Raw genomic sequence first — 11,295 nt, forward strand, 5'->3', positions numbered from 1 at the left:
CTCTCAATACCACCCTGCGGCCATGAGCGCATTCTAATAAATAAATTAATTAACAAACAAATAAATACAGTGTTATGTTGAACCGCACAAATTTTGCGAGGTGCGAGGCGTACTATTTTTCTTGGTTATGAATATTTGCGGCACACTGTGCAGTTTTGCGGCTTGAATATACCACTTCAGCGAATTTGCAAACATTTACGCATATAGCATCACTTCGTCTTTTGCTGGTGTTTATCTGTTCTATTACATCTGTTTCAAAATTGAGTGTTTCAAATTGGGCTAGTTGGTAGATCGTCGCACATAATTGCGCTTGTGAAAAAGACTTGGAACAACACAGGGACGACACAAACTCTGGTGCGCTCCAGAATTTGTGTCGTCGCTGTGTTTTTTTTTTTTTTTTAAGTGCAACCATGTGTGACCATGTTTGAAAATTGCTCAGAGGGATAAAAAGACATGGTACATTCCTCGAGCAAATGTTATGTCACTATAGTCTAATTCGAACACGCTCTGCTTTCTTGCAGGCTACGATGGCGCCAAAAGATAGGTCTGTATGAGCGTGCTTTCTACTTGAGAGATCTGTGCCCGGAGCTCTTCTCGTCTGCCGACAGAGCGCACTCAAGACTCCAGGAGTTAAAGACAATACTGTCGAGCTGCGGTGGCAACCTGAGGGCGCGGTGCGTTCCAAGCGACCCGTACAGCTGTGAGTTGAAAAAGCAGCTGGAACAATGGAATGGAGTCTTGAGCCAGATCAACGTGAAGCTCGGTGAACAGAACATCCCTGGGGAACTTCTCGCCGTCGTCTCCTCTCACGAAAGTCACTTTACGAATCGGAACTGCCGCAATCAACGCGTTTCACTTCTCTTCCACTGGATGCTCGTGAATCACAGCTGCGTGACCTCGCCACGAATGGAAGATTCGGACGTGTTTCTATGGCATTGGTACTTACCCCTTTTCAGTGAAGGTGTCGCCAAGTGCACTCGCCTAAGAAGCCTACAGTTTTGCATGGGATCCCATTGGGATTCGAGTCACGAGTAGCTATTAATTGCAAAACTCTCCCTGCCCTACCTCGAAGAGGTCACCTTTAAAGCTGTCATGAGTCTTAAGTAATACAACATGAACTCCTGGCGACGCTGATTGCGGAAAACGCCAAGTTACATCGGTTCGCGGTCGAGTGATTTGTTGGTAGGCGAATATGGACGCGGTCGGATGCACAGGCATGTCATGCATCACTGCAGCACACAGGAGCCACGCGGCCATCAGCGATCTCTGCCTGGACGTCAGTGTGTTGAAAGAGCAAGAATGTGATCAGCTCTGTAAAGTTTTGAAACAAAAAAGCTCGCTGAAATCGCTGCACCTGGTCGGCTGTATGGCTGCGGTTGCAGGAGTGGTGGAAGCCTCGAAGACACTGACTAGTTTGCAGCTGACTGATTCTCACGCCGAATTCGGTGAGTTTTCGGTCCTAGCCACGTCCTTATCCAGTGCTGAGATAGTACAACAGCTCACACTCGTTTCCTTCTCTTTCTAGACCTCAAAGCGGACCAGTGTGCTGTGCTCAGTATCGGGATACGAAGGCGACTCGTACTGTGGAGATCATCCGAGCAGCCCTTTCTTTACATGACCCTGACGACGTTGCAAAAGCTCAGGTTGGCTATCACTTTCTACACATTAGGTTCCGAACAGGTATTTTTTATTTATTTATTATTTATTAAATTTCTTTCTTCTTTCCTTGCAGCTTTGAACAAAAATGGCTAGAGCGAAGAGGTGCACATCGATTGACTCATTGACGCCTATCGCATCATTCGCGACACCAGCACTGACAATCGATGGAGACAAGAAATGCGTGCTGACTACCAGTCGTTGGAGGGCACCACGTTCGAAAGAGAGCGAGTTCGTACTGTTTTCATATGTTTCGTCGAAACAGAAGCCACTGCTGAAATGATCGGCCATTTTACGCAGATACGCACGTTCCATGACCTGTAAATCCTGACGGTGACTAATCGAGACTTCGAGTGCGCCATTAAATTCTTGCTCAGTTCCTGAGGGAGACCAAGTCATTGGACGCTTTCGAAATGATGTTCGCCGTAGTCCTGCCTATTGCTCGACGCGCTCAGAACATCAACATCATGGTCCTCGTCATTGAGTGCTGGTGTCTCAGTGGACGAACCGCACGTCATCTGGCCGGGATGGTCTGCTCGAGCACGGCTCAACGTGCTCTAATGTACAACCAGGAGAGCGGGGAAACTTCTGGTGTTCTGCACGCTCGCCAAAGCTATCCAGGCCAACTGTACCATCCTGTCCGTGAAGGCGCATCGGTTGACTGCTGCAGCCGGACACCTGTACCGCATTCAAGAAGTCCTAGCACAGAACAATGCTCTCCAGTTCCGCGCAGCACGATTTGTTACTGGCCGTACTGTCGACTAACGTGCAGAAGCGCTCGAGTTTCTCTGCGCGGATCCCATGCTTTTCTGCAAAGTTCGAGAAATGTCGTCAGTCCGTCAAAATGAAGCCGAGAACGCGGTCAGGAGAAAGCTCTCCCTTACAAAACATTTTAGTAAAATTCATATAGAAAGTCTTTAGACAAACTTTAATAGAACATATCACCACTGAATAGAAAGTCTTAAATGTTTTTAATCTTTGTAGTAGCAACATATCAACCGTTTTCTCACAATTGGCCACCATAATTAAAAAGACTCAAGTATGTATGTATGTAGAAAGCCTTTCTACTTCCCATCACCCCTTATCGACAGCTTCTATGTTCTTCCTATCAAACACTTACCACGATTTCTACCAACACACTATCAACAGTCTTCCGACATTTGGCCACCGTTATCCAAAAGACTCAAGTACGAAGAAAGTATAAACCCTACCATCAACTTTTCAATCTTTGGAAACGTTTACTTTAACTACATTGTATGACAGTTTTATCAACATTGTTTTGTCACTTCGAAATCATTTTGTGAACACTGTATCGTAGACTGCTTAAAAAATAATTGAAGAGAAATGTAAATTATTACATTCATTTATTGCGCACAAGCGTACATAAGCGCTACAAGGCGTCCATGACACATCAAAATATTTTACAGAGAACAATAGAAAAACCGAATATTTCCTTCGGCAACGAGACCTAGCCCCCTCATTTCCCTCTTGGTAACAATGACTGACACACAGAAATTGAAAAACATAACAGGTTTTAATTCACGACGTTTAGGCTGGAGGACCAGCCTTTTTTCGAGTATACTGCAGCATTTGACAGAAAAGCTGCGTGCTTCAAGTACTTTAGTACACTAGAAAACGGCTGGACCTCCAGCCAAAACGTCGTGAATTAAATCCCCTTAGGACTTTTTTTATATACATATATACCAGGTGCTTCAGGGAAGACTAAGTAATTTGCAACAAATAGTTTTGAGGTTTTTGGTTTGGTTTGGTTTTTTGAGGAAAGGAAATGGCGCAGTATCTGTCACACAAATCTGGGCGGACACCTGAACCGCGCCGTAAGGGAAGGGAGGAAGGCGGGAGTGAAAGAAGAAAGGAACACGTGCCGTAGTGCAGGTCTCCGGAATAATTTCGACTACCTGGGGATCTTTAACGTCCACTGACATCGCACAGCACACGGGCGCCTCTTGCGTTTAGCCTCCATCGAAATGCGGCCGCCGCGGTCGGGTTCGAACCCGTAACCATATGGCTTCTTCGGCATAGTATTACCAGTGTTGGCGGGAACCAAAAAACTGGTGAATCGTCTTATGTAGTAAGCTGGTTAACTAATTTTATTAATGAACTTTTTAGGTATTGGGAGTCCAGTTGCAAATAATAAGTTGTCGCCGCGGTGGCTCAGTGGTTATGGTGCTCGGCTGCCGGCCTGAAAGACGCGGGTTCGAACCCGGCCGCGGCAGTTGAATTTCCATGGAGGAGAAATTCTAGAGGCCCGTGTACAGTGCGATGTCAGTGCACGGTAAAAAGCCCCAGGTGGTCGAAATTTCCGGAGCCCTTCACTATGGCGTCTCTCATAGCCTGAGTCGCTTTGGGACGTTAAAACCCATAAACCAAACCAAATTAAGAGATTTGTAGCAGTTACATGGACTGGAGGGGTTGCTTTGCCTGCATGGGTTCAAAAGCGCATGTATTGACGCACGATGAAGCCAAATTTTGTCGAGCCACACGGGATAGGGTAATCATGTTTTGTAAATTCTAAAAACTGATATGGCTACTACTAACGACCGGCTACAAATCTCTAATTGCAACCAGTTGCTGAACTGTGTTAGTTGAGTTACTTATCAGAAATTATTTAACCAGCATACAAATAAAATTCACCAGCTTTCTGGTGTCTGCTAACACTGGCAATGCTATGCCGCCAAAGCCATATTTTTTTTTTAAATCTACTTAGTCTTTCCTGAAACACCTGGTGTATATAAATACTGCTCACTTTACTGTACAACACAGGAGTGAAATAGCTTCTGTAACATGAAGCTTCCATGAGCTGCATAGGAAACCTGTGGCAAAAAAACTGCATGCATACGCGCGCGCCTCTCTAAATTAGCTAAAAAAAATCCCACGCAGTGAAACAATGCTGACACTGTCTTAAGGTCAACATTAAAGACTGCAAACACTAGCAAATTAAAAGTTAAACAGGATGCTAAACATATGCTAAAAGTACACATCGATGTAGATGTAAAGCTTTGAGCTTATTTTAATGACCATACATTAGCATAGGAATACTTTAGTGACCTTGCTGGTGCGCTATTTGGTGCGCCATCCTGACACTTGTCCTCAATATCAGGCAGCCTGCTTGTCTTTACCTGCATGCATCACCAGCAGGAAGAGGTAGCTTCTTAATGATGAGATGTGGGCTTCAACAGCACCGACAGGTAGCCTCCACCACAACAGAATACAGCGGCAAGAGAACTGCATAAGAAAACGATTTGAGGTACACAGTTATAGTCATTTCTTTTAGAATCAAACAAGTAGAGATAGCAATCAGTTAAATTTGCACTAAAACGCAGCATTCCGAGTGAGTTTGATAAGGTTGCTGAGTAACAGCATAACCAGCAGTCACAAGACTAGAACTAAATGCTATGTTTCCTTGAGCAAGAAAAAGCTATAAAGTTACTGTACGATGGAATAGAAGTCAAGATGGCTGCAAGCAGCAAGGACGTGTTTGGCGTCGTGCAAGGGTCGTGCACTAAAAATGATAGTGACTTCCTGCAACACATGGTTCTCTCGACACCGAAAATCAAGTGCGAGTACTGCGGACAGTGCCCGGCAGCACACGGGAGGATAAACGCGATCGGTATTTTGACGGGGACTTTTACCTCATGATGACTTATGCAGTTGTAGCACGCTTGTTCGTACGCGAACAAAGGGGTGAATTTGAGCAACTTAGAACTGTGTGTAGCGCATCTCATGCTTTGCGTACGTCAAGTGCGGCTTCGTGAGTAAACGTTTCGGCCGAAACAGCGACGTCAGCAATTCGATAGGGAACGCATGTACAGGATTCCTTTTAAGGCAGAAAGGTGGGCTAGTTGGTGTTTTGATTGAGAGGACATAGTAGTAGCGCTAAAAAACAGGGATGACACAGCAGAAGAAGACAACACAGGCGCTAGACATCAACTCAATTGCACGTTATTGCGTCTATTGCACGTTAAAGAATCCCAGATATTCGAAATTTCCGGAGCCCTTCACTGTGGCGTCCCTCATAGCTTGAGTCGCTTTGGGACGTTAAACCCCCATTGACCAAAACAAACCTTTCGTCTATTAGACGTTCTGTCTTCACACGTGGCACATTGCCACTTTTGATTGCGAGTATTGTGTATGTTACGAATGGCGCAATGCTGCAAACCAAAAAGTGGTTTATTCGAACCTCACTCTTCGGAAGTGTCGTGCCTTCTTCTCCAGGTGGCTTTACAATAGGCTGCACTATGGAACCCTATCTGAAGTTGGAGGAACAGTCAGTGAAGGGATGCTGGGGAAGGGGGGGGGGGATGTATTGGCGTCCGTTCTTGCTTTACGTTTTAAGAAGGGAATAGTTTTCGTTACTACTCTCGGCAGATTGCTTCGTAGGAACATGACGGAGGGCACGAAACCAAGCCTTTTATTAAAAATAAGCGTTTATTCTTTCGGCGCTTTATTTCGCAAGAGCGAAGTATACGGTTGATTGAGGCGAGTGCGGGATTTGTGATGGAAATGTGCAAAACACCGAGACAAGAGACAATCGCTGATTTACAACTCATTTTTACTTCGAAGAAACACAGCTTCTTACAACTTCTTGACACCCACGAAACACATGCGTCACAACCATATCGTTCAAGCGTTCTAAAATGACAACCTAAGATTTGTAATCACATTTTTAACATTTCGACTTCTTTGTTAATGCAACAGACGGCGTTCTGACAGAATCGTCGTGCCACCTCGATTATTTCGCGGACTAACTGCTCTTTGCGATTAGCCGGTGCTCTGCATTTTCCGAAATCAGGTGCGCAAGTTCTTGACGGGCAGTCTCTGCAAAGAATTCCACGGTTTCTGCAAGCTTGCTCGAAATTAGTTTTGCGCTATAGAAGTCTTTCATTCATGCACCTGCCAGTCTGTCCTATCTATTGTTTCCCGCATATCACTGGAAACGAATAAGCGAGGCCTTTGGTACACTCCGCAAACGAGGTTGGGGGGCTTTATCGTGCATCCCTGTTTCTTTTTGGTCGGGTTGGAATTGACTCGTCTGCACAGACTTTTCAGTTTATTAGGGGCAGTCATCACGACATTCACGCCAGCTTTTCGACGAGTGCTTTTGAGACGATGGGAAAGGTTGTGAATGTTCGGTATTGCTACCACCGGCCATGGCCACCGTTGGTCCATCACAAATGTCTAACCAATATGAGCAAGCTGCTGTTCCGGGAGTACGGGATGTCATGGCGCTAGGAGAAAATTGTCCTTTTCTCTAAACCTAGCCGCATATATCTTTTTGCCTCGTTGTGGGCTGCACCAAGAGGCACTGTTCAGCTTTACCTGGGGCCGCGGGGCTGTTCAGGCCCTCCACGCCCTTGTTACAAAATTGCGAGATCTGCGGGATGCTGGTTTATCGTGACGGCCACGGGTCTCCTCGTGCTCAACGATCCAGCATCTCCAGCCACTTATACGAACAGCTACACTGACAGTTGGATCGACGTTATCCTCGCAAGCCCTGAGCTGGTGCTCGCGGTGTTTCGTTGGTCCGTGGCCGACACGGTGTCCCTCTCTGAGCAACACCACACTGAGGTCGCCTTTAGCCCGGGGGGGGGATGCGCCTCGCGAGCGTGGGTTGACCTACCGCAGTACGGCCCGCGTCGTTGCGGCACTGGCACGTTCCCCTTTTTTCGGATCGGTGGTCGGCGCGCGCCTGGTTTCCGCGGAAATGCTGGATAATGTGGTGGAGCGTTTTCATTCCATCTTTGCGCCTCAGCGCCGTCGATACTCTTCTGCGCGCCGCGCCGCTCCTCCTGGCCGAGCGGCGGCGGCTGCGTGGTGGACGGACTAAAGTTGCGGCTGCGCGGGAGGTTGCCGCGTTAGAGCTCGCCCGGGAGGCCACGTTCAGCAATATGTTTGGCAGCAGGATGCGCTGTTGGGCAAGTTGGTTCATATTGCATTAGAAAGATGGGATGCGCACATGAGACAATCACAAGAAAGAAGATATGTGGTTGTGCTGGACCCGCGCAGGTGCCGTAACGAAAAGCACGGGAACTTGTCGAGGCATATTTCATCAAAAAGAAAGGAAAAGATTGCATCAGTGACACAGCAATCAAACTTTATTGTAGAGAGACACGTTTCCTCGAAGACATGATGACCTGAATGCACCTAGTGCTTTTATCACATTTTTTATCCGCCCGATCTGCCTTGATGCCCTTTGTTGCCAGTGCTGGCATACTTATGTATAAATGTCGATTCCTTGAATAAACCTCAGTTGCTAGTTTGCGCCCGTCCCGTCTTCTTTCTTGTGATTGTCTCATGTGCGCATCCCATCTTTCTAAAGCAATATGTTTGGCAGGCATTTCCGCTAGGCCTTCGGTCGATTGCGGGGGCCGGTCCAGCTTCCTCCGGTCCTGCAGCCAGATGGGACGCGGACGGCCTCTATTTTGGAGACCGCCGAAGTCCTGCTGGGGTCGCAGGTCTGCAGGGATAGCACGGGCCATGACACACCAGCACACGCTGCGTTGCGAGCGGCGTTCCGATTTGGGCGGTCCTGAGGACGTCCCCTTCACGTTTGCCGTGGTAGAGCTGGCGGTCTCCCTCGTCAAACTGGGGGCGGCCTCGGGCCTCGACGGACTCACCCCGCGTGTGGTGCGCGCGCTGTGGGCCGGTCATCGTACTTTTTCTTTATTTTCAATGCCGCGCGCCGACTGCGCCACATTCCGCGGGTCTGGCGCCGGGTCAAAATTATCTTTTTGCCCAAAACTGGCCGGCCGCTCGAGGCCACTACGTCGTATCGCCCGATTGTTATCAATTCTGCCCTGGTTAAGGTGCTAAATTGGCTCGTCTACGTCCGTATATAGCACTTTTTGGCTGGTTGTGCGCTGCACCACGAGGCGCAATTCAGCTTTACCCGGGGCCGCGGGGCTGTTCAGGCCCTCCGCGCCTCGTTACAAAATTTCGAGAGCTGCGGGCTGCTGGCCTTCACGTGCTGCTCGTCTCCATAGACTTTCAGGGGGCCTTCGACAGCGTGTGGCACCCGCTCGTCCTGAGTTATCTCTGTGACGTGGGGTGCCTGCGGAATCTCTGCGCATTGCTGCGGTCATTTCTATCAGATCACGTGGCGGTGTTCCGCTACTCTTCGGGCGAAGCGGCTGCGTATCCCAGCTTGGGCAGTCCGCAGGGTTCCCCGCTGTCTCCCGTGCTCTGAAACGTGGTTTTGCGTGGCCTACTGGCGGTGCCTACGACGGAGGGTGTGTCGCCACCAGGGTTGCCAGGTTTGGCTACTTTGCGCCAAATTGGCTACTTTTGAGAGCTCTTGGCGACAAAAATTTGGACTTGGCTACTTGGCTACTTTTTGGCTACTTTTGAAGTGCTATTTATGAACACCGTTATCCTGTTGTACCTGCCTTGTTGTCGATAAATGGGGAACAATTTAGCTGGGTTAGGCCAAATGCGAATTAGTCATGCAGGCACTTCGGTTTCGGTTCGAGGCTCGATTCCACACGTCAAGCAGGCTTCAGACAAAGATCGGCGACTTATTCAGACTTGAGCTCCGTATTGAGGGCATGACGAGATAGCATTAATGGGTTAATGCCCAGATATGTGGAATTGGTAATTCTATACATTTACTGATCGCTGAGAGTCCTACCACTCCTGGCGCCGTGGTGCAGTGGTTAAGCAATACGCTACTGCCCTGCGATGGAAGGTGCTGCCATTGGTGGGGCTTGTGCCCAGGTTAATCTTCCCAAGCAACCAGTCTCAACCAACCAGTAATTTAACTTCCACAAGCCGTGGTGGGGAGAGTACTTATAATCTGGTAGGCAGCGCTTCACTCCTAGAGTTCCACGTACGCCTTCACGTAGGACTTACAAGGGCTTCACCTAGGGCTTCACGTAGGGCTTCACTTTGTTTACCAATCACGAAATCGCGACATGTCCCCTCTAATGCTCACGCATTAATAACTATGACTGCGTCAAAAGAACACAAAGTATTTGCTCTGCCGAAGAGAAAATGATTTGTTCTGGTCACTTTTCAAGTCATGTCATAAATACCGCTTATGCTTCCAAGTTATTTACAAGCACTGTTGCCCCATAGGTTGCCCCCTGTCTTTAAACTGTAAATTTTCTGCCTCTGGTGACGTTTATTTGGTGTGTTGGCGCCAATTCTGGCTATTTCTGGCTACTTTTGAGACCGGGGCAGTAGACTGGCTACTTTTTGGCTACTTTTATCACTTTCTTGGCTATCTTTTGAGATTAGGACCTGGCAACCCTGGTCGGCACAGGCCTCTGCGGATGACGTGTCGTCCACTAGAATGTAAACTTGGGTCACTGACCACGTCAAAAAAGGGGTTAGTTGACGTTTCGGAACCGCTGCGGGTTCCTTGTTCACAATGAATAACCGGCCGATTAAGATGCAGCTTATGTAGCTTTGACCAGTCGACGTAATGATTTTTCGTAAGCCCGGTGAAGATTTCCCTTCGTTCTGTTAGTGTTCGCCGTCGATTGTATTATCAAGGATTCCAAGTGCAGCCGCGCTGATAGGTTTCTTTCTGTAGCAACGATTTCCACGTCATCCCAAGCGATCTCATGCCCCTCTTTTTGCGCGTGTTCTGCCACAGCACTTGACGTCATGCGGTTTTTTGCGACATCAATTCGGTGCTCTTTTATCCGCCTTGGCAGATTTCCGGTCTCTCCGATGTAGACGGAGTTGCAATCGTCACAAGGTATCTTATAGATGATGCCCGGGAACTTTGAACGCGGCAGAGCATCTTTCACGCTCAAAAGTTTTGCGCAATTTGCTTGTCGGTACATGGGCAATATGGACACTGTGTTTCTTGAAGACTCGTTCCAGAGCTTCGCTTATGCCTGGGATGTAAGGAATCGAAGCGCATTTCGGTCTGGATGACGATGCTGCACTTTGTGTGGGTTCCGGCGGCGAATGCTTGTCAAGCTGACACTTGGACACGCTTTCAATAAACTTCTTCGGGTAGCCGTTCTTTTCCAAGTCCTTTCTGATAGTTTCGAGTTCCTGATTGAGGCTGCGCTCATCGGAACATGTGCGGACTGCCCGGTTCACAAGTGAAGCCACGACTGAGCTCTTGTGGGCTAATGGGTGCACCGATTTGAAATCAAGGTACCTTCATGAGTGAGTAGGCTTCCTGTACACGCTCAACTTTAGGCCGTTGGACGAGCGTGTTATGAGGGTATCCAGAAATGGGATGCTTCCGTTGCTTTCTTCAACAGTGAATTTAATGGAGGCCTCTACGCTGTTAAGATGATCGAGGAAGGGTCGCACTTGCCTCTTGTCGACGATGCAGAAGCAGTCGTCAACGTACCTATAAAACACTTTCGGTCGAGGTTGGACTGTCTGCAGTGCTTTCTCTTCAATCGCTTCCATCACCACGTTCGCTGTTGCAACGGAGATCGATGCACCCATAGCGGTTCCGAATGTTTGCTTGTATATGGATTCATTGTACGTGAAGTAGGTGCTGCTTAAGCAGAAGCTTAGAAGGTTGCAGAGCCCAGTATCTTGAAATGGTGTCCGGTCTTCAAACGAAACGTCCTTGGTCAGAAGTGCTTTGCATCTGTCAACAGCAAGGCCGACTGGAATGCTTGTGAATAGCGAGCACACGTCGAAGAGCAT

General features: G+C 48.1%; 1 pseudogene; it reads left to right on the forward strand.

Annotated features, from left to right (window-relative positions):
• The first annotated feature begins 527 nt into the window (after positions 1-527).
• On the forward strand, positions 528-8,860 carry LOC149327572 (uncharacterized; annotated as a pseudogene).
• The last annotated feature ends 2,435 nt before the right edge of the window (positions 8,861-11,295 follow it).

The sequence above is a fragment of the Amblyomma mixtum genome, chromosome 10 (genome assembly GCF_055824585.1).
Source record: "Amblyomma mixtum isolate Tamu chromosome 10, ASM5582458v1, whole genome shotgun sequence".
Taxonomy (NCBI): Eukaryota; Metazoa; Arthropoda; class Arachnida; order Ixodida; family Ixodidae; genus Amblyomma; species Amblyomma mixtum.